The 27,563-nt window shown below is 39.8% G+C and overlaps 1 protein-coding gene across 2 annotated transcripts in view; it reads left to right on the forward strand.

Annotated features, from left to right (window-relative positions):
- The first annotated feature begins 11,146 nt into the window (after window positions 1–11,146).
- Window positions 11,147–27,563, forward strand: part of CDH7 (cadherin 7) — a 205,546-nt gene continuing 189,129 nt past the window's right edge. Inside the window, exon 1 of one of the 2 annotated variants that reach the window (XM_083187709.1) lies at window positions 11,147–11,637. The gene's annotated coding sequence lies outside the window, so the exon portion shown is untranslated. Of the gene's footprint in view, window positions 11,638–11,888; window positions 12,011–27,563 lie in introns of those variants that run through there. The other variant, XM_083187710.1, reaches the window with a different exon arrangement.

The raw sequence follows: 27,563 nt of genomic DNA on the forward strand, positions 1-27,563 counted from the left end.
TAAAAGATATCCAAGCAATTGAGAATGCCATACAAGAAAACAGAAATGATAGATAGTACATGGCGCAATGCAGCCTTAGGTTACCAATCCCTGAAGATACACCTTTACTTCAATACATAGAATTGTGAAAAATTGGGATATATAAACCAGTGGCGCAATGAGTATCACTCATTGCGCCACTGGTTTATATATCCCAATTTTTCACAATTGAGAATGCCAATCTGCAGTGTTCAAACTCTAATTAAGAAGTGGAAAATTAGGAATTCTGTGGAAACCAAATCACAGTCAGGTAGACCAACAAACATTTCAGCCACAACTGCAAGGAAAACTGTTCGGGATGCAAAGAAAAATCCACAAATAACTTCAGCTGAAATACAGAACTCTCTGAAAAAAGTGGTGTGGTTGTTTCAAGATGCACAATAAGGAGGCATTTGAAAAAAATGGGCTGCATGGTCGATTATACCAAAATGTAAGTTTTTGGCCACAACCATAAATGTTACATTTGGAGAGGAGTCAACAAGGCCTAAGATGAAAGGTACACCATTCCTACTGTGAAACAGAGGCGGACCACTGATGTTTTTGGGATGTGTGAGCTACAAAGGCACTGGAAACTTGGTCAAAATTGATGGCATGTTATCAGAAAATGCTGGAGGAAAATTTGCACTCATCAGCCCAGAAGCTGCACATGGAATGTACTTGGACGTTCCAACATGACAATGATCCAAAACACAAGGCCAAGTGGACCTGTCATTGGCTACAGCAATATAAAGTGAAGGTTCTGGAGTGGCCATCTCAGTCTCCTGACCTCAATATCATTGAGCCACTCTGGGGAGATCTCAAACGTGTAAGACAGCCCAAGAATTTACAGGAACTGGAGGCTTTTTGCCAAGAAGAATGGGCATCTTTACCATCTGAGAAAATAAAGAGCCTCATCCACAACTATCACAAAAGACTTCAAGCTGTCATTGATGTTCAAGGATAACCACGGTATTAAGTATTGGGGTATATAAACTTTTGATCAGGGTTATTTGGGTAGTTTCTGTTGTCATTATGATTTAAAAAGACTAAACACAGTTGTTTGACAATAAATGGCTTCACCCAACCACTAACCATGAGTGAAAGAAAAGTTTGTTTGCTATCATTCATATTCTCTGACAAATGGCCAGAAAATCACAAATTATGCTAGGGTATGTAAACTTATGAGCACAACTGTATATAATGTAAATGTAAAAATGCTTGTGCTAGCAATAAACTTTTAAAATATCAAACAAAATAAAAAAAACCCTGTAAATATGAGCAAAATTAAAAATACAAAAATAAATTAAAGAGGGGAGTTCACACTCACCTTGCAACACATTTATCAGTGCTCAGACTGCTTCCTCAGACAAATAATGACAGCCAAGCTAGCAGCAATATTGGGTTTAGTGATAGTAAGTTCAGCTACTGACAATATGAAACTATCTTTCTTTGAGCTGAAGCAGTGTGCTATAATGTATTGGCTTTAACACTAAATAGTAGACTTTAGCTTTATGGTTCAAAAGACATCCCACAAAACCCTTAGTACCCCACCCCTCCTTTAACAGACTACCCCTCCTCATCCATTTTACTAACACAGATTTCTGATTCATTCCCTGATTAACCCATATCAGTCTATCTTCCATCTCCACTGAAACTGTCCTCGTGATGCAATGACTTCCACCACTCTCTGCTTATTCTCCTTGACCTGCTGCTTTTGACACAGTAGATTATCCTCTGCTCCTTTAAATCTTTTATTAATTTGGCCTGCTTGATACTCCCCTCTTCTGGCTGTCAAACTACAGTACGTCTCTGACTGTACATTCTCTGTCTGATCTCATGAATTTACTTTCTCTCACTTCTACCAACAGTTGGTGTCCCACAATATTCTGTTCTTTAACCTCTCTATACATACTCTTAAGGTATGGTCATTAGCTCTGTTGATTACCAATATCATGTCTATGCTGATGCTACTGAAATCTACAAATATGTCCTCATACATTGCTGAAGTCAAGTCAAAGAGCCCTTCTTGGCATGCCTTGTCAAATGACATTGAGCTTATCATCTTCCCACCCTCCTGAATAATCACACCTCACACAATATCACTATGTATTGATGGCACAACTGTCTCCTCTAGCTCAAAAGTACACTGTCTTGGAAGTATCCTTGACTCATCCCTCTCCTTCAAATCACACATTCAGTATGTCTCATAGTCCTGCCATTTCCATTTAAAAAGTATAAAATTTCTGGGAACACACCTTTCCTACCCTAGTCCAGTTTGGACTACTATAATCCCCTCCTACCAGGCCTCTCTGACTATGGTCACTCTCCATTTCAATAAATCCTCAATGTTGGGAAGTAATTCAGTCACAACTGTATAAATTTGACAATAGATAAAGTGATCTTTTGGGTGAGTACCCCTATGTTTTTATGTCAAATTTGACCCAGATTAGGTATTAAATAATAATTTAGCTTTTCGATGGGTTATGAAAGCAGGGTGCATATCTTACACTTTTAACAGAAAATAAGCCAAAATTGGTATTATTAGAGTCATTAGAGTGTATTTTTTATTTTGTAAGAATTTAAGATACTTCTAAAGAGGTAAAAATAGAAGCTTTGCCGCCCAAATAATAAAAAAATTCTTCAGCAAACCACCACAATTAAAATCAGCACAAAAGCATCAAAATAGTATAGTGGCTTGGTTTGTAAGGTGAATCAGTTGACTAAATATGTCTCAAAGAGTTCATATCATATAGTATTGAAGTGGTTAAGAATGTATAACTTTATTACATATAATCACTTCAGGTGCAGATGTCTCTAATAGAGCTTTATTGATTGAAAATTGCTTTGAATTTACATAATTTGTGTAACAAATATCTAGGCAACTGACTGCATCCCCTAATGACATATGAATCATGCTGTATGTGTTGTGAAGAAGCAAGATGCCTGCTGAAAAACTGACATTATATTAATTGGGAAGATTTGAACAATTTGCTCCTAAAGCAGCAATTTTCCTTTCTGCAATGAAAGTGAAGTAAAAGCATGAGAAAAGTATTTCCAGATAAAACTTGTTTTATTTTTGTTTTTATAAAATTCTAGCAGCTACTTCCTCCCATTTCATGCAGTTTCAGTTTACAGGGTTTTTTTTTTTTTGGCAAACCCAATTCAGACCATTTTACTATGCTGCCAGAAATGTGCTGGTACTGTAATGGGCTATAAAGTATCTTCCTTTATTTGAAATTCTCAGAATACCATACAGGTGAATCCAGAACATGCATTGTATGGTTTTAGAATTGTATTTAACATTGCTGAGTTAATAAATATGTATTTATTTATTTATTATTTACAGCAGGGTACATTTTGTTTTTCACTTTCCTTTTCCTATTGTTAGGAAAAGTTTGCTGTTGTCTGATTTGATTGCTTTTAAGACATTGGTTCCATTAGGGGTAAAAAAAAAATTGGCTCATTGATGCTGTTTTCTTAAATGTACTGTATAGCTTTATGGTTCTTGGTTTTCTGAGTGTTTTTAGTCATTTGTTTTGTACCATCAGAAACTGATGTTTTTGTTGTCCTCCGATGATCCATTTATGTTGTGACCTTTTCATTGGATGCAATTGTATCTAGATAGAATCTGGAAAAAAAGCACAGTAGATAATACCTAATGATGTAGGGGAGTGATGTATCAAGTGTAGGAAATAGTGGAGAAGAGGAAATGCGTATAATGTAATCAATGGTTAATTATTTCATTGTTGAGTTTTTAATTTCATTATTGATTTTTATGTACATATGTTTTCAGCACTTTACAGAGAATTTATAATGTATTTGTAAACACTATGGATATATGGTTCTAGAGCATAGAATCATAAACAAATATTTTGCTATCTGTCTTTATTGTATAAGATTGTGCCTTCCCCCTTTTTTTGTTTTTTTTTTGCTAATTAATACAAAGTCTCTATATCGATATCTCCCTGCTTGGGTATCTGGATTACAATAGGTCTTTATAAGACATTCTAATTATAAAGAGAAAGTAAAATAAAAATATATACCTAGTTGGACACGCACGGAGATTTGAACACTGGATCTGTAACATACAAGCATAGACGCTCTGTGTAGTACGCCACTGAGCATCTATGCTGCTGACAGAAAAATATGGGATATAGTAACATTGAAGAAAACACCACATAAAATGTACTTATAAAACTGTCGGAATCCTCCTAATAATGAGTTTTGTTTGTTTCTAACCGCTATACTATTATATTGATATGTACAATTTTTAAATTAAAGCTTGATCACTATAGATTGAAAACTATACTATATTACTCACTGAAGTATCAGTCAAAAGACCGATTCATTGAGAACAGGTGATCTAATCAGGTGGTTAACTCTGATTGGTTGTCTACCCTTTTTAAACACCCTTCTGTTAGCTGGGGATATCTTCTGAAGAAACTGCCAAATTTAATGACGGAGAAACGCGTCAAGAGACCCCTGGTCTGACTGACAGACTGCTGATGGGTATAGACTTTTAAACAGCACTTGCTTTGGAAGCTGTTCACATTGCCCTTCGTTGCTCCCGCCACACAGCGAGCCCGAAACAACTGGGAGCTCCAAGCCGCACAGTTATAGAACAGTGGGAAACTTACTTCAGCAGCGGCAGTGAGACAGCAAACGAGTGTCCGCCCCCCAGCCGAGTGTGTGTGGATTACTCGCAGACGCAGCTAAGTAAGCAGGTCTCACGCTGCGGTCTGCCTTCTAAAACAGCAGCCGCTGCACCCACAAAATTACTGAGGCGAGTACTGTATGAGCTGGTATGTAACTCTTTAAAACCATTATCACATTCCACAGGCTTTATCATCAAAGTAAAAGCGCTACAGTTTGTTATCAACAATAACAGCTTCACCTAAGACTGTGAATAATCTACTAAATTACCAATTGTGGTTCTACACACTGGAGCATTCTTTGGGCAAAACAGCTATTTGAGCAATTTTAAGAAATGAATTGCTGGACATTTACACGGACTTAAATAGTTCACTATATATCTTACTCCGCGGCTATCCCTGTCTAGTCATTTTATGCTATATTTTATTGTTGATTGTGATAAGTAAGAAATTAACTAATCTGTTTAAGATTTACTAGTGTCATGTGCACTCTCTTAAACACTATATTGTTTAAATTTGTATAAGCTTTGGTCTATATTGAGAGACACAGAGGTCCTCAATTGGGAGCTGCAATTGATACTATAAATAATTGACACCTGATCTTGATATTCTTTGTGCGCCCGATCTAGTGGCTCTTTTTCTACCCCCTTCTGTGGGTCGGGAGACTGTGTTTTTAAACATATCACACAGGTCTCTTTAGACACATTGGTGGAGTGATTAGGTACATTATTGTATTTTGTTCAGGTCTAAAATTAGCACATTGCAATTCAGTGAGATCTGTGCATGGATCTGTCCAAAAAGTGTTTACCAGCCCCAGATTCACTGAGCTGGTCCTGGTTCCACAAATACAGGGGAAAAATATTGTGGGGATACGCCATATTTAAGAAATCAGCACCGGGCTCTTGGACTGGTCCTGGTCCCAAAAATATGGGGGACAAAAAGACTGGTTGTACCCATTATTTCTTAACAGCACCAGGCTCCAACAGAAAGTGGTGTCATGCCACATCTGGGGGACAATTTTTATGAAAGGTCCCCTGGCCGTACTATGACTACCATGGCTGGTAGCCCTGGATGGGGCTCCTGGAGGAGTGGGAACTCCCCCCCCCCCCAATAAAGGGGTCCTGCCAAGCTTCACCTGTCCAGAGTTAAAGCCTAAGGCTGTCCCCACCACCCCTGGGCTGTGGGTGGCAGGCTGATTTTTGTGGTGTAAAGAACAGAGATAAACATTTCACAGATAACCTACAAGTCCCAGAAGGCCTCCCCCACATGCTGGGACTTGGAGAACCATAAGTTTCAGCATGCGGGGCATTAATGGGCCTGCTTAGACATGTAGTTTATCTGTGAAAACAATGAAAAAAAAAGACACGCAGACATAGTGAAGTCAATAACTGACATGTGATTTGGGATAGCCAATAAGATACTGCTTTGAAATCTGAGTAATTCAGAATAAATCAGAACCTGCACAGCTCTACTTAATATAGACAGAAATTGCAAACAAATTCTGACTATAGACTTTCTAAAAAATTGCACCTTACTACATTTCACCCTTAAGCTGGCCATACATCAGAAAGATCGATCTTAAGATCGATTGCACTCATGATTGTGTACAATTTCCCTTGAAATCCCCGGCAGTCCTTGGTGGTTTTTGGACACACAATCTACTCACAATCCATCATACAATCAGTCATACAATCCATCTGCTGCATGATTGTGTACACAGGATGTGCACACAATCTGCATACAATCCATCATACAATCAGTCATACAATCCATCTGCTGATTGATTGCATGATTGTGTACATAAGATGTGCACACAATCTGCATACAATCCATCTTACAATCAATTGAGATTGTATGATTGGGTACAATATCTTTCTGATGTATGGCCACCTTTACACTTTATGTACATATGTATCAAGCAGTGGTAAGAGTGGAAAGTGGAGCTGTGACGTTTCCCCTAGCAACCAATCAATTTTGAGCTAGCATTTACTAAGTACATTCTATTATAAAATCAATAGAAGCTGATTAGTTGCTATGCGCAATGGATATGGGTCATAGGTTTGACAGCATGAAGGTCGACATACATTAGCACAGTATGAAGGCCAACTGGTTAAGGTTGACACATGAAATAGATTGACAGGCCTAAGGATGTCAGGGATGGAAGGTTGACACAAGCACTAGTTCGACAATGGGAAGGTCGACTGTCAGAAGGTCGACATTATTTTTTCCATGTTTGTTTTGTGGACACCATATAAGAGTACCATGTGTCCTCGCATGACTCCCTGCGCTCACCTTGCTTTGGGCACGATGCTTCGCTGCACTCGGAACACTATTCTATTCTCCCTACACGCCCCACTAGGGTATGAGGTACTTGTTTCCTATCTGGGCGCCCGTCGCGGGCATCGCGGGTACATTTATGTATGGCCGCGACGCGACCGACGCGATGCCCGCGATTTCCCATTGAAACCAATGTTAAACTTGGAAATCGTGTCGGTCGCGTCGCGGCCGGCCATAAATGTACCCGCGATGCCCGCGACGCGATGCTCACAATTTCCCATAGGAATCAATGTTAAAAGCCGCGATGGACCCGATTTTACTGTTAAATGCCTCAATCCACCCGATTTGGCCATAGGAATCAATGTTAAATGGGCCACAGAGCCCATTAACCCTTAAATGTCCCCCCAAATTTTTGACGCCACCCCACGATCGACGCCAACCCGAAGCGTGGCGAGCGCAGCGAGCCCGCGAGGGGCGGCGGTACGCGTCCTCCGACCTTTTCATGCCCTACTATCCACTAGGGCGTGGTGTGAGAATATAATAGTGTGGCGAGCGCAGCGAGCCACCGAGCCCGAAGCGTGGCGAGCGCAGCGAGCCCCGCGAGGGGACGCGGATACCTTCACAATTATGCGCGTCCCCTCGCGGCCTTCACAGTGAAGGTATCCGCGTCCCCTCGCGGGGCTCGCTGCGCTCGCCACGCTTCGGGCTCGGTGGCTCGCTGCGCTCGCCACACTATTATATTCTCACACCACGCCCTAGTGGATAGTAGGGCATGAAAAGGTCGGAGGACGCGTACCGCCGCCCCTCGCGGGCTCGCTGCGCTCGCCACGCTTCGGGTTGGCGTGGATCGTGGGGTGGCGTCAAAAATTGGGGGGGACATTTAAGGGTTAATTGGGCCTAATTCAGGGTTAATATGGCCAAATCGGGTCAATTGAGCCATTTAACAGTGAAATCGCGGTCAATCAGCCTTTTTAACATTGTTCCCTATGGGAAAATCGCGGTGATCGCGGTCATCGCGGGCATCGCGACCATCCAATTTTACCCGCGATGCCCGCGATGACCGCGATCACCGCGATTTTTACCCCCGATGACCGCGATTTTGATCGTGGGCGCCCAGATAGGAAACAAGTACCGGGTATGAAATAGTAGCGCCTGTTTTTTTATGTGAAAAACCACGTTGCACTTTTAACTATCATCCTTCCCACTGTCGACCTAATGTTTGTGTCGACCTTCTGACCCTGTTGACCTACAGATGGAGGGCCTATCCGCCAGTGCTGGGAATAGCCAGATTCCCTTAGCTGGTGATCACCAGTGGAGAGGCGTTGACCTACAGATGGAGGGCCTATCCGCCAGTGCTGGGAATTGCCAGATTCCCTTAGCTGGTGATCACCAGTGGAGAGGCGTTGACCTACAGATGGAGGGCCTATCCGCCAGTGCTGGGAATTGCCAGATTCCCTTAGCTGGTGATCACCAGTGGAGAGGCGTTGACCTACAGATGGAGGGCCTATCCGCCAGTGCTGGGAATTGCCAGATTTCCTTAGCTGGTGATCACCAGTGGAGAGGCGCTCCATCTGATGGGGACGCACAAGCTTCTCACACGCATGCGTGTCCCCATCAACACGGTGAGCACTTTCCCTGCCCATCTCCGCTTCGAGGCAGGGCAGTTGGCAGATACCTGATTGCAGTATTCACTAAATCACGCATCAGCAATCACGTAGGACTAACGCCCATTACTCAGACCTGCCCACATTTCAAAAGTCTTTGATGTTTTTTGATAGGATTAAAAAATGTTTGGGCACACAAAATGGCTTCATCCACTGTATGTGGGCAGTCAGTTTAGGTTAAATGTGACACAGGTATTAAACCTACTTCCAAAAGACCTAGAGCCTTTTACTGATTTGTACACAATGCTGATGCTTATGCAACTGATGTTTATGCACCTGCAATCAGCAGCAAAAATACAGTTCTATGGATTGTTTGAGGGAGGAGGGCCCCAAACTGGTATCTTTCCTAGGACTCCATGAGATCTAAATCCGCCTCTGAAATAAATGCACTAATAACACATGGGCATTAGAGTAGTTGTGGGGCATTCTCCCTTGCTCCTAAGCAGAATATTTGCATCCCCAAAGGGGTTAGGCAGACAATTAAAGGAAAGGTGAAGGAGTACATATGTGAAAGAGGGATAGTATACTGAGTGTCTGAGTCTCACCGGGATTATACAGGCAGAAAATGTACTTTACAGCCCAATGAACTTCTAATTGATGACAATGAGAGATTATCAGTACACTGTGCATGTGTACACAATGCAATGCACACACTCCAAGTCCTTATTTGAGGTATTTGTGATAGTGAGAGCAATCCCATATAATGAGGAAAAGGAAGATTGTCAATGGGAGGGATTCACAATTTCTCCTATACGGGGTGTGTAGTGGGTGATCCAATGAAAATATGAATAGATTATTGCACAGGCTGAGTAACTAAAGGGCTACCGCAGACTGTGGGAGTATTGATGGCAGCTGAAAAACTATCGATACTCAGGCTAATTATTGAATAACCACAGCAAGCTAATGCTCTTCAAACTGATAAAGTGGATGCTGTTTAGCCTACTGCATGCCAAATTACATTACTTTAAAGAAGTTGTTACAATCGGGTGTGGTATGGTGGTCCGACAATCGGGATACCGATGGTCAGTATCCCGACATCGAAATCCCAACTGCCTGAGCTCCGACAGGGGGGCAAGCGCAAGGATTCCTTTTGCCGGCTCGCTGAATCCGCCATGCTCCCCACAAGGGAGAATAGACCCTGTCAGTCTGAATCCTGGGCAATTAAACAGTCAGATTCTGATGTTGGAGTACTGAGGAATTCCAACTGTCCGGCAGTCATCCGGCATCCGTTGCAATCAGAAGTTATATAAAGTACAGCATTTTGTATTGTGGAACTTTTTCAAAAATAGTCTGTAACTTTCAAAATTACCTCTCTGCAGCTCTGAATCTCCAAGATGTATAACACCTTAGAACTTAATGAATCATCTTCCTTATCTCTATTGGATTCATATATCAGAAATTGCTATATCACTGTAACAAGTTCATTATAATACTTTTGCTGGAGAATGGGATCTCAGACATTTGCAACTAAAGGGTTGCGCTGATTTGCATATATTGTCATTACTTGGTAGAAGATGAGAAGGATAGAGGCAGACTACCAATCAATCTTGGCAAGATGTTTTATTTTCCTGTTCATCATAACTTTGGCATATGTCTGCCTTATGACAAAATAGATTACAAAGAACAAGTGACATTGCAAAGTTCCACTCCCCTTTGCACCGAACAGGTTAAGAAAACTGTGGATTGCTGGATTTGTTTTGTTTACAACCACAGGAAGACAGGCGATTTGATCTTAACCCTTTAAGTGCCAAGGATGCTGTGAGAGTTCCTCAAAATATCCACTAAAAATGCCAGTGTCGCTCACAGCGACTGTTCTTTAAGTGTACATAAATACAAATACAGCCAAGTCAATGAATTGAAAATTAGTTCAATATTGCACTAAAAAAAGAGAGCAGTTGCTGTGAGCAATATAAGCGGATATTTTGAGGATCCCTCACCGAAACATTGGCACTCAAAGGGTTAAAACACCAAGCCAATTATTACGGTACAGAATAAAGTTGCACCTGTTGCACTTATCAATAGAACAAATACATTTTGCTATCTTTAAAAAAAAAAAAAAACACAATGACACAAAAACTTGTAACATCACTAAGAAAAGGTGAATGAGCCTGCAGTACTTCACTTGTGAATTTGTGCAGCACTAACAATAGCAACACAATAGGAAACTGGAACAATGGAAGTGTGTTTCCAGCAACACTAGTATATGTAACCTATCTATTGTGCTATCTTGTTTAGATGCAGGACCCTTTCTTCAAGATGAGTTTCACACTGAGACTAAATCATACACTGGGATTTTACTCCAGATAACACAGCAGGGTGGAGAATATACAGAAGTAAAGACTGTGTAACTAGGGCACGCTGGAGAGATTGAAAGGGCAAAACTATAAAGCAAGACAACTCTAAGTAGTGATTCGCTCTGGCTTTGTGCCTTGGGAGCTCAATTGATCATGGTTCCTAATGACAAGCTAAAAAAAAAAATCTTAAACTCTCTCCTGAAGCTCTTTCAAATGCAAATGCTTCAAAGCAGATAGACTGGTTGCCACCCCACCCCCTTTTCATAGCCCTTTTCTGATTTTATACTGAGGACTCCATCTGTACCTCCTGTCAAGAAGGATGTTCTCATTTTGGAATCCTTTTTAATAGCAGCTGCGTTATCCAGCAGAAACCAAAAAAAAAAACATAGAGAGAGAACGAGAGAAAAAGAGAGAGGAGAGAGAGAGAGTGAGTGAGAGAGCGAGAGAGAGAGAGTGTATGTGTGTGTCACCATGCTGCCTTTTCATATTCTCATATGAAGAAGTGAACAAGTCAGAGGCCACGGAGCATGTTCTCACAGCAGTTTAGAGCCCCAGAGACCCTCATATCACTGAGCTGCTGCTATTACTGCTCAGTCTGCCCAAAGCAGAGCTCCGCTAACTTCTCTCTCTGACAGCGGACAAGGCACATGTCTTCAGGAGCAGGTACCAGTTTAACAGAAGGCACGAGAGATTTGCATACATCTTTCTCTGGCTACACAAGGAGAGAATAAGGTAATATTCTTCCACTATATTTTAACTCTTTTTTTTGTGCAGTGGATTATTCGTAAGCAATTTATTCCAGGGAATTGTATCTAAGGTTTCTGTCTAGAGCCATAGATAGATGTATCATTTGCATGCTGCATCAATGACATTTAGAAGTTACTTCCATTCTAATCAGAGGTTGCTTTGAAAAGAGATAAAAAGACCTGCTGCCAGTAAGCATATAAAAAGGCAAGTCTGCAAAAAAAAAAAAAAGCATGCTTCAAATGGGAAAGCGCAGAAGGGAAGGAGGGATAGACGGGAATAGGAAGATATCTGGAGAATGCCTTTCAGGCAGAGCAGCCAATTTAAACAGGACTTGCAGGGATCCAAAATTAGGAGTAAGGTAAATATTCCTACTGCAGTGCTATTGATGCCTGGCATGTGCATTACTCTGCTGAATAAGATGTGTGAGTGTTTGACTTTGCCTTAGACTGTATTGTTGCTCTACTGACTGTGTGTGTGATATCTGTCATTCTACAATGTTTATCATACAGTATACAGGTACAAATGGTAATGATCTAGTTTATTGCATTTCTCACATAGGTTAGGCTACATGCTTCATGATTCCTGTTCTCTTAAGTGATCAGGCTTCCAGTATGTGCTGGATGGTACTTTATCACTGTGTTCCAGGCAATTCAAGCTGTAGCTAAGGTCAGTGAGGGTTATGTTAAGCATGACTCTACGAGGCAGTGGCAGGACTTGGAGAACACATGCTACCCACTGATCTCAAAGATGGCCCGTAGAATATGATAGATAGATAGATAGATAGATAGATAGATAGATAGATAGATAGATAGATAGATGATAATATATTTGTCAAATCATCTAGTCCTACAGTATATAAGTAGTTAACTGAGTACCTGGCCATACATCTGAACAAATTCAAATTCCCTGTATGACAACCAGGCAATGAATTCATAAGGAGATTGCAAAAGAAAAAAAATGCTCTACTAGCAAATTTGTAGAGAATACAAATGACCCATTCTATCAGATTAGAAAGGTCATGTGCATCTGCTTTCTATGTCTTTTTTTTTTACAAAATTGGCTTGACGTGCATGAGCAATCCTGAAGGTATTGCATTTCATCCCATTGGCTATTTATTATCAATGACATCTCATATTTACAGTCACCGTAGAAGATGCTTACAAGTAAAACACCTTGATCAGGTCAAACATTATGTCTCCTAAAGCATTGTGTTACCAAGGAGATCAATGTGGAATGCATTAAGCTTTATCAGACTCCTTGCTAATGAGTTACAAGGCAGAGGTAAATAAGCTAACAGCACAACTACTGGAACTTGCAGCTACCTGAGTCAAACTTGCATAGTACCCACAGTTAATCCACTCACAACTCTATCCAGATTTGTTTCTCATGCCATAACCTCATAATAGAGGATCTAAAGAAGATGTTATGATTGATTACACATGTTTTATCCCAGCTTCTTTCTTCAAGAAAAGGTAAATCACATTTAACAAGGACTGACTCTACTATATAACATATGTATATATTATCATAACTATCTAATACCCCAAATCTTAAGTTTCCCATTTGCCATGAAGATATATAGACTGATATCATCCTGTTTTTGGCACTTTTCTAATGTTATGCAACTGTTGCATGACAGATGCAGGTTATATAATGAAATTCGAATTTTAAGTTCTATGTAAATAATGAAAATACGTTTGTATGCTATACTTATATGCTATATGATGCAGAACTGTGGCTCTGATAAATATCAAAGCACAAATTGGTTTTAGGTGTTCTATGAAGATCAGTAGCACGCTCAATAACCTTCAGTGTCACATTAAGGTTACAGTAGCGTAGGCAGCATTTCAGTTTGGTTCTTCTTTCATAATATCAACAGTAGACATTGAAAAGTCTGTCAAGTCTAAGAATACGGCATTTTTTCGCACATTAAACTACATAATGATTTATCCATTAATTGTAAAGACCATAGTGCTGTTGGTGTGTGTGTTTCTTTGAATGAATATTTGTACAGGAGATGTGTATGTATGCTAGTAGAAAGTTTTTGTAGTGTGAAATATTCTGTTTATATATATTATGAGCATAGTAATAAGGTCTAGAAATAACTGCATTATGGTACTAAGAACGATATCTCCTCTTGCTAATGTGAATGTCAATTTGCAATGAAATAATTGACTTGGACAGGACTGCCAAGTGTCATAACCTATTAATCCTTAGTGAGTAGTGTGAAAGTGGTAACCTGATTACAAGGATATTAGACTCCTTTAGGATGTGTAATAGATCATACAGTACTGTGCATTTGTAGCAGATGCTAGTTATAATGTACTTGTGTTGTATAACTGTTCATACAGTACTTTCAGCTTTTCTATTAGCAATGTATTAAACAGATATATGGATATTTTAAGCATCTTGGAGTGTTGCTATATTTATACCAGAAATAATAGGAAGCTGCTGACCAATTTGCACACCATGCATCATTTGTCTCCTTCTTACGTTCCAGCTATTGCATATGTTAGTTGTACATTACCACTTTACTTTGTTAATCATCTTGGCCTGTGAGCAACTCGTTCTATTTTCTATGTGTCCTCAGCTATCTATAAAGTAAACAATAAGAAAGTACTGTATACTTACAGTATATACAGTACTGAGATAGAGGGAGAGAAAGGGGGGGGGGGGGTGACAGAGAGAGAGAGAGAAAGAGAGAGAGAAAGAGAGCGAGAGAGAGAGAGAGAGAGAGAGAGAGGGTACATTATAAAGACCATTTGCTTTTAGTTTGAATATGATTGTGATTCATACTTCATCTGATTGTATGAATACCTAATTGTTTTTTGCCTATTTGCTGAATAACTTTATCCACTGATATAATAAGTCATTTTTGCTAGTGTTTTGGATAATGTTGATTTGTATTCAAGAGACATATATCATTTTAAAAATATGTTCAAAGCGGAATGAATACTAAATACTAATCTGCATAATGATCTTACTAACACAGTATTGATTCCTCATGATGAATGTTTCAGACACATCCTGAGATCCCTAACCCTATGAAGCCCTTTACATTTTGATATCTGTTTTTTAAAATTTCCTTGGTTTTAAGAACAGGAAGGGTTAAACCGTTTCCATATACAACTATACAATAAAAACAAAATCAATCAGAAACCACTGCATAATATTCAATTACGTTCATTATAAACTTTAGGATATAGGGGTGTGTCTATACAAGGAATAAGGAAACAATAGGGAAAAACTTTAATTTGGATCACTACAGATAGAGCAATTCATGAAATGTACTAATGATGGTATTAACCAAATAAAATACAATTAAACTTACTTTGCATATTCAAGTTTAATTATTGCTTTTCCCATGGAGGTCACTTGTGTGGGTTTTTCTGTAGTTGTGTTGCTACATAAAGCTTTTGTAGTACTATGTTTATTATAATTTATGTGTACAGTGCTACCAGTATGTTCAGTGCTTTCCAGAGAATATTGAATTATTATGGCCCATCTTGTCATAAGCCAATTAGCCTACAGTACCTTGGCTTCTGGTGCAAACCCACATACACATGTTTCGAACATTCAAACTCCATAAAGTGACCTGATTAATTAATTGCCCCTTTTTGATAAGCTTCAATGATAATTACTATGTTACCATATTTCTCATGGCAGAAATTCACCTGCACTAACTTTTTGGCATATTTAGACTTCCTTTGCCCACAGCTATAAATAAGCTTCAGTATTTGTATTGAACAAAAGTAGATTTAACCAAAACAACATAAAAGTAGTGGCCCATGTAATATTTTTTGAAACTTCCTGATCTTGTCATATTTTATCCAAAACAGAGGCTGTAGTTAAAGAAACGGCATTTCTCATTTTCTTACATTCAAAATGAACCATTGAAACATACTGTAACATTATTTTTTAAATAAGTGATGCATTTTTTAAATGTCCAGTACAACTATTTTATAGTTATTTGTAGAAAAGGGAAGTTAGTAGTTTGTGTTTGCAATGCCTTGCATGTCACTCTTGCCTGTTGAATCTTTCACTATCGAGCAGCAAAAGTCATGGAAAAATATGATAAAATATTTTATAACAGTGGCCAAGATTTTACAAAATACATTTAACCAATACTGTATAATGCTGCATCCTAAAGATCTGTCATTGCCAATGACTTACAGAGCGTCTGGCTGATCAGGACTGTCAGTGCTAACCAGTGGGTGTCACTGTCGTACTGACAAAGGAGACACTAATTGAGCAGAGAGAAAGGTGAGGAAATAATATGGTTGAGCCTTCTACGCATACAGCATGTATTGGCTCTTTTAGTAATTTCTTGTTTTTGAGCTTAACTATGCTTTTCAACAGAGCATAGTTCAGCTGTGAAACATATCTTATTCGATAAGGGCTTTATTGGAAAAATGCTGCTGTTCAAAAGTTATCTTTTTAAGAAATAAAATGGAACATTACAAATAAACGTCTTACCATTAATGCAATGGAGCAATGTGCAAGCAAAGATAATTGGGAAGATATAGCTCTTGAGTTTATTATGGCACTTTTATGCAGCATTGCTTTCTTCCCAGATGTGCTAAGAACAGGTTTAAACAATAGTTCCCCAAAGGATGAAAATAGGACATAGCTATTACAAAAATACAATAAAGCATGTGCTTTTATATTACATGTGGCACAGATAAAGACAGACTATGCCTTCTGCCCTTTGTATTTGCTGTGTATGAGTTAAAAGCACTTGCCAAAGGAACACCTTTAATGTCCTATATCAGTAATGCTACAGTATGATGTATCAAAAATAATATATTGGACATCAGGATGCCAGTATTCACTTTATCGATACAAGCATTCCGTCTACAACCAGAAGACTGGCACCACAATTCTGATAGCAATTAGGATGTCAGAGCCTGAATCTCAACTGCCGTGATGTTGAAGGTAAGTATGCTGGGGAGTGATACAACAGGTTGGGGAAGGGGGGGTGTAGGTTTAGGCACTAGAGGGGACTTAGAGTTCAGCTGGGCGGGTTTGGCTAGGAGGAGTACAAGCAAGGCTGTGGGTGGGGGAAAGGTTTAGGTAGGGGGATTGGGGAGATTGTGGTTTGGCACTAGGGGGGAGGGTAGGGTTATGCTGTGTTGGGAGGGGGGGTAGGGTTAGGCTACGGGGAGAAAAGATTAAGGGTTTGGGGGAAGGGGGAGATAAGTACAGTATACTTACCTGACCCGTGTCAGATTTTCCTCCCTTGGGATGCCAGTTTCCCTAATATATATGCTTTGAAAATCTTTGAATGACAGCATTTGCTTTCAGCTGGCAGGGTATGCTGTTACTTGTGGTTCAGAATTAAGGAAATATTTTAACAATCATCCCCCAACCTATTATAATTCTCTATTTCCATGACACTCTGAAAGACAAGAATAAAGCAAAGTTGAACACAAGTCCGTTTGCAGAGAGTATCTTGATTATTTTTTCTCTGCACATGCTCCAGTGCCATTCATATGCAATTACAAGACTGCTAGATGTACATATCTCCACTAACAGATGTGTGAAAGAGTTGTGCATAAGCATAAAGATGCCTGTTTTCTGATGAATCTTTTGTACCAGGGATAGGGCCGGTGCAGGTGTTTACTTATATTGACTGTCGTTCTGGCTGTGGAGATGCGTACAATGTTTAATTCTGGTGAAAACATGCTTTAAGTTCCCGGCAAGCAATGTGGCAGCAAATACATCTGGCTTTCATTTAACTCTACATCAGCCCAAAAGTGTGCAGGACACTGGCTTAGGCAGAGATACCATGTCAGAGTATTGATTTCACATCTTTAATACATCAGTAAATAAATGACTATACTTAAGGCACCTATACACTTATCAGATTTGGGCCAATTTTGCCCAATTACGATGGATCAGGACGAGAAATCATCCCAAATTGGATGTGTTTGACATACCCTCCGACCTGTCACATAGTCCAGGGCGCATCAGATCGAAGTGGGGAGGTCGGGTGGCTGCACAGTAAATTTATCGGATCAGATCCATCAGTGGCACATCGTGGGTGCTTTTTAGCTATTCTAGGTGTGTGTGACAGCAGTGAAGCACCGCTGGCCCACACCAATGTGCAATGGCCAGAGGTGGGCAAGCAGGGTCTGTGCATCGTGGGGCAGGCAGCGGGGTCTGTGAAGCGAGGGACTGGGCAGTGGGGTCAGAGAGGTGGCTGGGAACTAGTAGTGGCATTTGCCAGGCTGTGGGGCGGGAAGCGGCTGGTGAAATTGAAAATATATATTCAAACGACTGGCCGGACATTGATTGGCTGAGATAATTCTCTCAGCCAATCAGATGGGAGGCCGCTGATTGGCCGAGAGAATTCTCTGATCCAATAACTGGCCGACCAGTCTTTTCTAAATATTTTTTCAAATTCACCAGCCAATTCTCACCCCACTGCCTGGCAAAAGCCACTACCAGCTCCCAGCCATCGCTCTGACCCCGCTGTGCCACCCAAGCTGCATGGATCCCCCTGCCCACCCCACGCTGCCCTAAAACCACTGCGTGCCCCACACTGCAAGGACCCCACTGCCCACCCCTGTCAGCTCACCAGGAGTTTTTTTCATGCAATAAATTGCATATGATTTATTGCATCAAGCCCCAAATCATTAGTGAGCCCTCCTGGGGAGCTCAAGAGGCAATCTGGTGTGACGTCTCCTATGGATAAATTGGACTAGTGTATCCCCCATACACTAGTCCAATTTATCCTTAGGACATTTTAATGGAAAGCTAGAAAAGTTAAATGTCATTAGTATGTAAAATTTCAACAGGGCTATAACTGGTGTGTGCAGCACATTTGCCCTGTAGGAGCAACTGGATGCACCCACCCACTGCCCATGATCCTCTTTCCAGTCCAGTTTGCATTCACCTGCCGCCACCAGCTACTGTAGGTATGGCTGCGGGAGGGAGAAATCAGGAAGAGATTGCAAAGAAACTTTGGTGCCCAGTCTGTGGGCTAGGGACCCTGATCCCTTGGTCCCAGAGATAGGAGGCCAGTGATCTCTCTGAAGTCACAGAAATCCAAGGAGTGGACTGCAGGCAGCAGCTGAGAATACTCTGCTGCATATCAACAGAATCTGCTGCCCAGGAAGAGGATGCTATGGATATACTGCTGCTGTCCAGAAAGATGTGTGTCTGGCTTCTGAGGGCTAAGTGTAATGAGACCCATTTAATATATGGTATGAGATATGAGTGAGAGCTCAGTGTCTGATGCAGAGTGTGAGATTTACAGGAGGGCTGAGTTTATGACAGGTGAATTAGGGCTGAGTGCATGAGAGGTGAGTGAGAGCTGAGTGTTATGGTCTATGGTAAGCAAGGGATCACTTCTGAGTGAGAGGTGAATAAAGAGGAGGAATTATGATGAGGGGTTTTAAGTCTTGTAATAGTAATGACTATCCTTTACCAAGATGTAAAGTCTACTGTTTTGTTCTTTTCTTTAACGGAAGTATGCTTTGGATCAGCATATTGCTGTATCCATTAACCAAATAGGTATAGAACAGATGTAAGGTGGCCATTCCCAGGAACAGAATTGGCAGGATCCTTGGATTTGACCCCAAAATTGCCAGGATTTCAATCTCGGGCAGCGTCTGAGCACCTGATCAGATGCTGCTTGGCTTCTCCCTTCCCTGGCTGTATGGCTCGGCGCAGCACGATGTGGTCAGAGGTCACAATGTGCAGGCAGCAGCCCCACTCCTGGCCACACAGCCTGCCCCACTTCTGGACGCACCACCCTCCAGGATTGAAATCCCTAAACAGACGGTATTGTATAGTACTTTCTTCAAGGTGCCAGTCACTTTGTGCAATCACTGACTGTGTCTGATGGTTCTCACAGTTAGTGGTCATACTGCACTTAAGCACAAAATTTAAAAGGACACTTATTTTAATAGTTACAGATGTGTTCTCATACATCTAACCTCAATACATTATGCTTCAAATGAGTGTGTTTTAAGGTCATACTGTATCTCTGCTAGTATCAGGCATATTTTTTCTTGCTGCACATGTGTCTTAATGGCAATGCAGCTAGGATGAAACAGGAACCTGTGCTGATTAATTTGAACATTTATATCAAAGATTGTCATACTGTACACAGGTCACACATACTGTAGGTATACAATAGTCACATAGGAAGTTTGTCAGCACAGTCTCCTGGTGCATCGTAGCCACACTGTGTTGTGAGTAAAAATACATATGCGCTAACAGAATCTTATGGAACTAGGCGCACTGAGAGGGACTGAAAGGCGCAATTGCAGTATTCATGCATGAGGACAGATCTGTAGAAAATAAACTATTCAGATTAAGGAAGAATCCTTTAGCCTACTCATTGGAGTATAAAACCCTTGCATAATGAACCATCTTCCAGTCTTTTTTGGCAGTTTTTGATGGATGACATTGCAAACTACCCAGATGCTGCAGTGCATTTCCGTTAGACTCGTTTACTGTTGCTCACATCAGAAACTTCTTTATGTACAGTAAATATTGATATGCAACAATAAATATAATTGATGTATTCACTGCAGGTTTTCAAATGTATTTCCATGACACTAAAGGCCAATACACACTGGGCAATTTTGAGCTGAAAGAAGCTCACTTTTACCGCTTGAGCTGCTTTCAGTGTGTATGGAATGAAGATGAGCTGTGAGGGGTGATGTGCACTCCTGCATCATCGCCGACTACCTCCTGGTGTTTCCAGCAGGTAAGCAACGGGGTGGACGGCTTTCTATAGTGTCCTGCTAGCGAAAGCCTTCGACCCCCAGCAAAAATCGCTTGGATGGGCGAAAATCGCTCAATGTGTATGCACTGAGTGATTTTCAGCCCAGCCGTTTTCAGCATCATCGCTCTGCAAACACGCCCAGGGTGTATGCACTTTAACAGTATACCCACATACATTTCTAGTGGATACCATGTACGTCTTCTTCGTTCTTCAGCTTCATCTTGTTTGCCATTTACTTTTTTCTTTACAATATTTACAGAATTAATTAAAGTTACTACACACAAACAAGGGAGGCAGACAATGTGGGCTGTAGCAATATTCAAAGGAATAAAGGTCATATTTAAAACAGAAATAAGTGCATCATCATGGGTATTGGCATTGAGATACACTCGTAATGTAAATATTGGTCTCATAATCAATGACCTGCATTTCTTGAACAAGTGCACTTTAATGACATCATCAGTTTATTACATATTTCATCATTCACAGTAATGAATAACTGTTATTAATTGTACACTAGACTGAATACATCTAATCTATACAAAGTACAGTACTGTATATTTTTCACAAACACTAAAAATTGTGAAAAGTCTGCCTTATATCGTCTTTTTTTTTTTTTTTTTTGAAGAAGAAGAAGAAGAAGATTTGTCTTGTTTGTATGAACATGTGAATGTATTATCAAGGCAGTATGGTGTGGATTATAGAAGGCTCAAATGTTTGCTTCCTTTAATGCTTAAAGCTGGTTAGCTTAAGGAGGATTGCACCTGACAATATGGCATTGATTGTAAAAGAATCAAATCTATGCTCATTATAGGGATAACTCTAATAACTCACTAGCGTATTGGGATGTTCTAAGCTAAATGACGACTATACTCAATATTGCCGTCAATTTTGAGCCATAATTCAAATCAGAATTTTTTTTTATGCATTCAAATCTCCAATAAAATGCATAATGAATGACTTAAAAATATATTATTCAGTATGGTTCAATGCAGCAATTTCAATGCATCTGCATAATTAGAGCCATGAAAATTCATGTTGCCCTAAAGTGTGTGTATATAGTTAAAATTAGATGTATTAGTGCAGTAGTATCAAACTCATCCCAACATGCCATGTCACAGTTTTAGCAATACATTGTATAAAATCTGTGGCAGGGCATGCTGGGATGTGTAGTTCCACAACAGCTGGAAGGATATGAGTTTGAAACCACTGTATTAATGCAAAAGGAAACACATATTGAAACACTAAAACAATAATCAAAATAATTTGATGTTGTCACTGGCAAACATATTTTTTGTGGCCTATGATACAAGTTTCGATATTATGCATACATACCGAAAGCTAAAGGCATATGAATAATAGCAATATACACTCATTGGTGATCCAACATAATACATCCTCAAATACAGAATACAGTATGTCCTCATACATTAGCCTCAATATGCCTTGCAGTGTGAGATGCCTGGTGCAAGTGAATCCCCAACTCCCATGCTGTTCTTCTAGTGTTGGACATCTTCTTTTCACCGAATGTGAATCTTAGTCACAACATGATGCACTTAGGACACACTAGGATACTGTATTGATATGCAATATCTGTATATATGAGTGCAACTGAGTCTGTATACAAAGTCAATTGGAACTTGGTATAGTAAAAAGCTGTAGCTGCTGCTACTACATCATATCACTTCATATATATAGATTCATAGACTCACTCGCATACACAGATATATAAGTGTTGCACTGGCTTATTTAAAATGGGGCAATGTGTGTGGTGCTGATGGGTCCCTGAGTCCAAGATGGCCCACAGTGCACAGGCTGCACCCATTTCCTGAATACTTACACTTTCTGGGGGACTGCACCATTGGCAGCAACATACAGAAATTACTTTAAAATGATTCCCAGCATTTTAGTCAAGCACGGTAGAGAAAATGCTGACCAGTACCTCTCCACCAAGACCAGGCCCATTTAAACAGAATATGACCACCCCTCCTGCTGCCCCTGACTGGGACTCAAATGTGTGTTCATTTCTCCCCTTCTTTTGTAGAAGTTAAGGGAAAATGATTATACCCTTAACTTTTGCTGTAGTCACTATGTTCAGTTGGCTGTACTCACTGTGTTCAGATGAGCAGCAACCATCCCTCATGAATACAGGGGAAGATAAACTTCTGCAAAAACTACTTCCAAGCCAGGGGGTATAGTGTCGTAGTGCAAGCAAAATATTACTTCCCAGGAAACTATTGATGTAAGTGTTTCAGATTTATTAAGGGCTTTTTTAAACTTTTTTTTATAGAGCTAATATAGTGTTTTGAGGACATTGGAATGAGAATTTTATACCAGTTTAGATTTTATTATATCATTCTACATTTATATAGTTATCACTGTATTTTAGATAGAGGGCGGTGTACCTGCGCACTGAGTGGAGGGGATTTGGACTAGCTGCAATACACTAAAATGGTCTGACTGCTACCGTTTGCATAATTAATAAGTATAAAGGATTGGTTTGTGCTGCTCTCCATCCCTATGTGTTTCTGGTCTGTTCTTCCAAACCTACTACAATTCTAACAATATGATGATAGTGGTGACACAATGGTTGAGTTAAAAAACTTTACTTATTTAATAAGAGTTTACATATATTCATACATAAGATAAGATAACAGCAGTGAATAGCCCTGATAGCTGCAGAACTTTCAACACTGTGTCCCCAAATGTGTGCACCATACTTGCAGTCCGTATGATTGATAGGTCCAAAAAGTTCCCAATAGTGATGAGATTGAGTCTTAATGCAGTCTAAAAATGTATCTGAGTGCGGGGTCCTGCCAATCAGTTATACATAGTATGTCTTCAGGTACCTCTTTTAAAGCCATTGGTCAAGTGTGGTTTTCGGAACAGGGGTGGATGGTGCAGTGTAAGGTGTGCCAGATTCTGTTTGTCCAAGGTCGCCTGCGTGCTGCACACGTGTGGAGACACAGCGTGCAATCTTTGGATTACAGAGGGGTGAACCAGACGCTGCCAGCAGGATGGACCAGCGGTGAGGACAGGTAAGTAGGAGGCTGTGAGTGTGAGGCGAGGCAAGAGGGATCCCAGGCAGAGAGGTGAACGCAGCCCACACAATGCCAACAGCGACCAGTGCGACGCAACTATGCATTAAGACTCAATCTCATCCCTATTGGGAACTATTGGGAACTTTTTGGACCTATCAATCATAAGCATACCACAGACCGATATCCCCGAATTGGCAAGACAGACTGCAAGTCTGGTGCGCACATTTGGGGACACAGTGTTGAAAGTTCTGCAGCTATCGGGTCTATTCACTGCTGTTATCTTATCTTATGTACAGTATGAATATATGTAAACTCTTATTAAATAAGTGAAGTTTTTGAACTCAATCATTACTGTATTTTAGGCAACAATATACAGAGAATATTTGTCATTCACAGTATCTGCCTTACATGAGTTTACAGTTTAAATTTCCATACATACAGTATGATCAAATTTTATGACTATATGGTCTTGGTTTATAGCAAGGCAATACCACATCTTGTCCTGACACCACCCTAAAACATGTGATATTCTGACATAACTGAAAAAGGGCTGAGTCACAAGCATACTAATAATAAACCATTGGCCACCTCTCCAAGTTGCAGTTAGCCATTCCCGATACCACACAAACTGGACAAAAAGTTGCCATTTTTGTCCAGTTTTGTGTTCTCATGCCATCTTACCTTTTCTTGTACTCCTGGCATTTAAACAAGATTTGCCCACTAGGTAGTGCAACCTTCAGAATTTTTTTACAGTATTGTCTGCATTTTATATTATCTACACATATTAATAAGAGGAAACTGCAGCAGATAGGGACTGAAAAAAACCCTCTTACCAAGCTTTACAGATCTTTTAATCACTTTATAAACCTTTTCTGGGACAGTCTTTTATCAGAGGTCAATAAAACCCCAAACAAATAGCACCAACAATACTTTTCAAATGCAAAAAAAAAAAAAAAACAATATATGTATTTTACTCTTTGGGTCTTAAATAATATTATTTCTTTATGGGATCTTAAATTTTGCACAAGATAAATGCCAAGTTTTAACAAACAATCTCCTGTTCCTAACTACAGTACATTGCATAAAAGAAGATCACAGTTACTGAAGTATCAATAACGATGAAGTGTTATTGATGTTTCCTCCTCTTCCTCATCCTATATGGAATAATACGAAAAGTTATGTAAAACATTTTCTTTTGTGTGAAATGCAGAGCAATCTGAGTTTGCGGATTCGGATGACAACATTACAAAAATGAGATGAAAATAGACAGACAATTTCTAGAACCTCCATGTGAAGTTGTATCAAGCAGTGATGATGAAGAAGAAACAAAACCAGGCACAGCAAGCTTCTGATAAGCATAAATATTGCATGTCCCTCCATCCTCATCTGAGAAAGACAAATAAATTCTTACCCCAATGAAATAACAAAAAAAAAATTGCAAGTGAAACCAATAATCTAACACCATAGAGTTCCATGGCTCATACTTCTCTAATACATTACATACAGTATACAGTATGTAGGGTTGGACAGGGTGTGGAGTGTACATTGGGGAAGTAATGTCAGGGGCTCATGGAATAATGTGTATGCTTGTTTAGTCTAATAACAAAGTATACCTCCTTAAGTATTGTAATAATAACCTTAAGTTTAATATCAGAACCTTTTCCCCTTTTAGTATATTAATGATCATCATCAACATGATCCGTTTACTAAAAATAATCTATGTCCCTATTAATAAAATGAAAAAAATCTATACCACTTTAATAGAATATTACTAAAACTATATATTATTTTCTTTAGTCGTCTATTTATAAGAAAATTAATACTATGAACAGCCTTTTACTAGAGTTATATAAAGGAAAAACAATAATATGTCCACTCTTTATTTGTGTAGTAATTATATATATATATATATATATATATATATATATATATATATATATATATATATATAATCCAGGGTGTATCCGTATCCACACCTGTTATGGTGTGGAATGTCAGGCACTCGCCTAATAACAAGTCCAGATCAATTCGTAAAATCCAAACATGGTGAGGTTTTATTCAATTTTTTTCAATCAGTCAGGTAGGCAGTAGGTAGTACCACAGGTAGTTATAGGATATGCCCCGACGTTTCGGTCCTATATAAGTGGACTTTTTTCAAGGAGCTTTTTCAGCAAAGATACTTTCTATCAACGGAGATGGGGATGGAAAACCCCGTGGTGCCTGGAGCTGCTTTTTTTTAAATATTATACATCACTATAAGAATGCTAAAAACAAAATATCTGTATTATTCTATGAATAAATACAGTAAATTATTTGTACCTATTTAATATTGCCATAATAATAATAATAATAATAATAATAATAATAATAGACTCCATATTTTTTGTTGTTCAAGTGGTTCTATTGAACATCTGCAATAGGATACATATGTACCATAGGGATCTTATTCTTCTGAACAGGAACTTCTGCTGCATAGTATGCTAAATGATGATAATTCTCTGGTTAACTGCTTTTAACCACTCCTGCTCATTCCTGTTTTTGTTTGTGTGCGGCTCACCACACCCACCATAGAAATGACACCTGCTACTCACTTAGGTGTCATGCAGGGGATCTGGGGCACCATGTAAACAGGCTTTTCCTCCAAACTTGTGTTATTGGGTACAGCATAGAAACAGCATTGGCCCTCCATACCAATATGAACATTAAATTCATAGTTACATTTATAACATGACAATTGTGAAGTACATAGCAGGTTCACAAAGGGACAGTTGATGTAGATTTGAAAAATAGTTCAGAATATTGGATTTGATGTAAGATCTGGAAATTAATTATCGTCATTTGAAATACCTTTCAATCTGGGTAGCAATTCAAGAATAAATAAATGAAAATTGTACATCTAGGGCAAAAAAGCTACATGCAAATATATTATGTTTTTATCCATATGTGGAAGAGTCTCCTAAGAAAATATACCCAATTTATTTCAGTTACACAGCACTTAACAAGTTCAAAACTATTTGTTTTGCTTTCAAAATATATTGTACATTCTCTAACATATTTATTTAAAAAATAGAATCCATTCCTCCTGTATATCAATGACAACTCTAAGGGGGAGATTCTCTAAGAATCTCCGCCCCCCTTCGCCTTTCTTCGCAATTATAATTATCGCATATGTTGTAACATATGCGATAATTATAGCAAAGGACAGCTCTTGCGTTAAGAGCTGTCCTTTGCGGTGAGAGTCGCCGGGTCCCAGCAGGTCCCGGCGGCTCCCCCTCCCTCACACACCCGGCGCTGCTGCTGCTGCGCCGGGCTCTCCTCCCTGCACCCGGAAGAGGATCAGTGCAGGGAGGAGGTCACAGGTCCGGGCAGCACAGCTGTGCTGCCCGGACACAGGTGAGGGGGGGAGGGGGCGATGCGGGGCGGCGGGGGTCCGTGCGGGGCGGCGGGGGGTCGTTGCGGGGTGGCGGAGGGATGCGGTAGAAGCCCATTGGCTTCTATGGGGCATCGCCAGATTTTTCTGGCGATGCCCCCCGCCGCGTTAACCCGGCGGGGGATGCTTAGAGCATCCCAAAATGCGGTAAAAACCCGATAACGGGGTTTTTACCGCATTTCTTATTTAGAGAATCTCCCCCACTATCCCTTGTATGAAAAACGTGCTAAAACACGTATAGGAAAAGGGCTGTTCTCTGAGCATCAATGTGTTTAAGCACATTACTCATATGATTATCATACAGTAAGAAGACTATTTAATTGAATAGCTTTTCCATATGTGGCATGACCAATTACGTGATAAATCCTGCACTCAAGCTATTTTGGAGGGTGTAAATAATGAAATAAATAGGGTAATGTATGACATTGTTGTGTGTATATCAATTTTTTGTAGTAAAGAAACAATCCAATAATAACCAAACAATAACAAATATGCAGATACAGCAATATGTAAATTGTTTTGAGAAATGAGCCAGAGGAGAATCTTTCTGGAATACGAGACCTGGCAGTTTGATTGATATGTAAGAATTAGCAAATACGATAAATACACTTGCACAATGGAGAGAAAAAAAAACTCAAGCACAAAGAGGAATAGTTAATGAATGCAATTAAAATAACAGCATAATGTAAAACACCTGTAA

Source organism: Crinia signifera, chromosome 5 (assembly GCF_055691185.1).
Source record: "Crinia signifera chromosome 5, ASM5569118v1, whole genome shotgun sequence".
Lineage (NCBI taxonomy): Eukaryota > Metazoa > Chordata > Amphibia > Anura > Myobatrachidae > Crinia > Crinia signifera.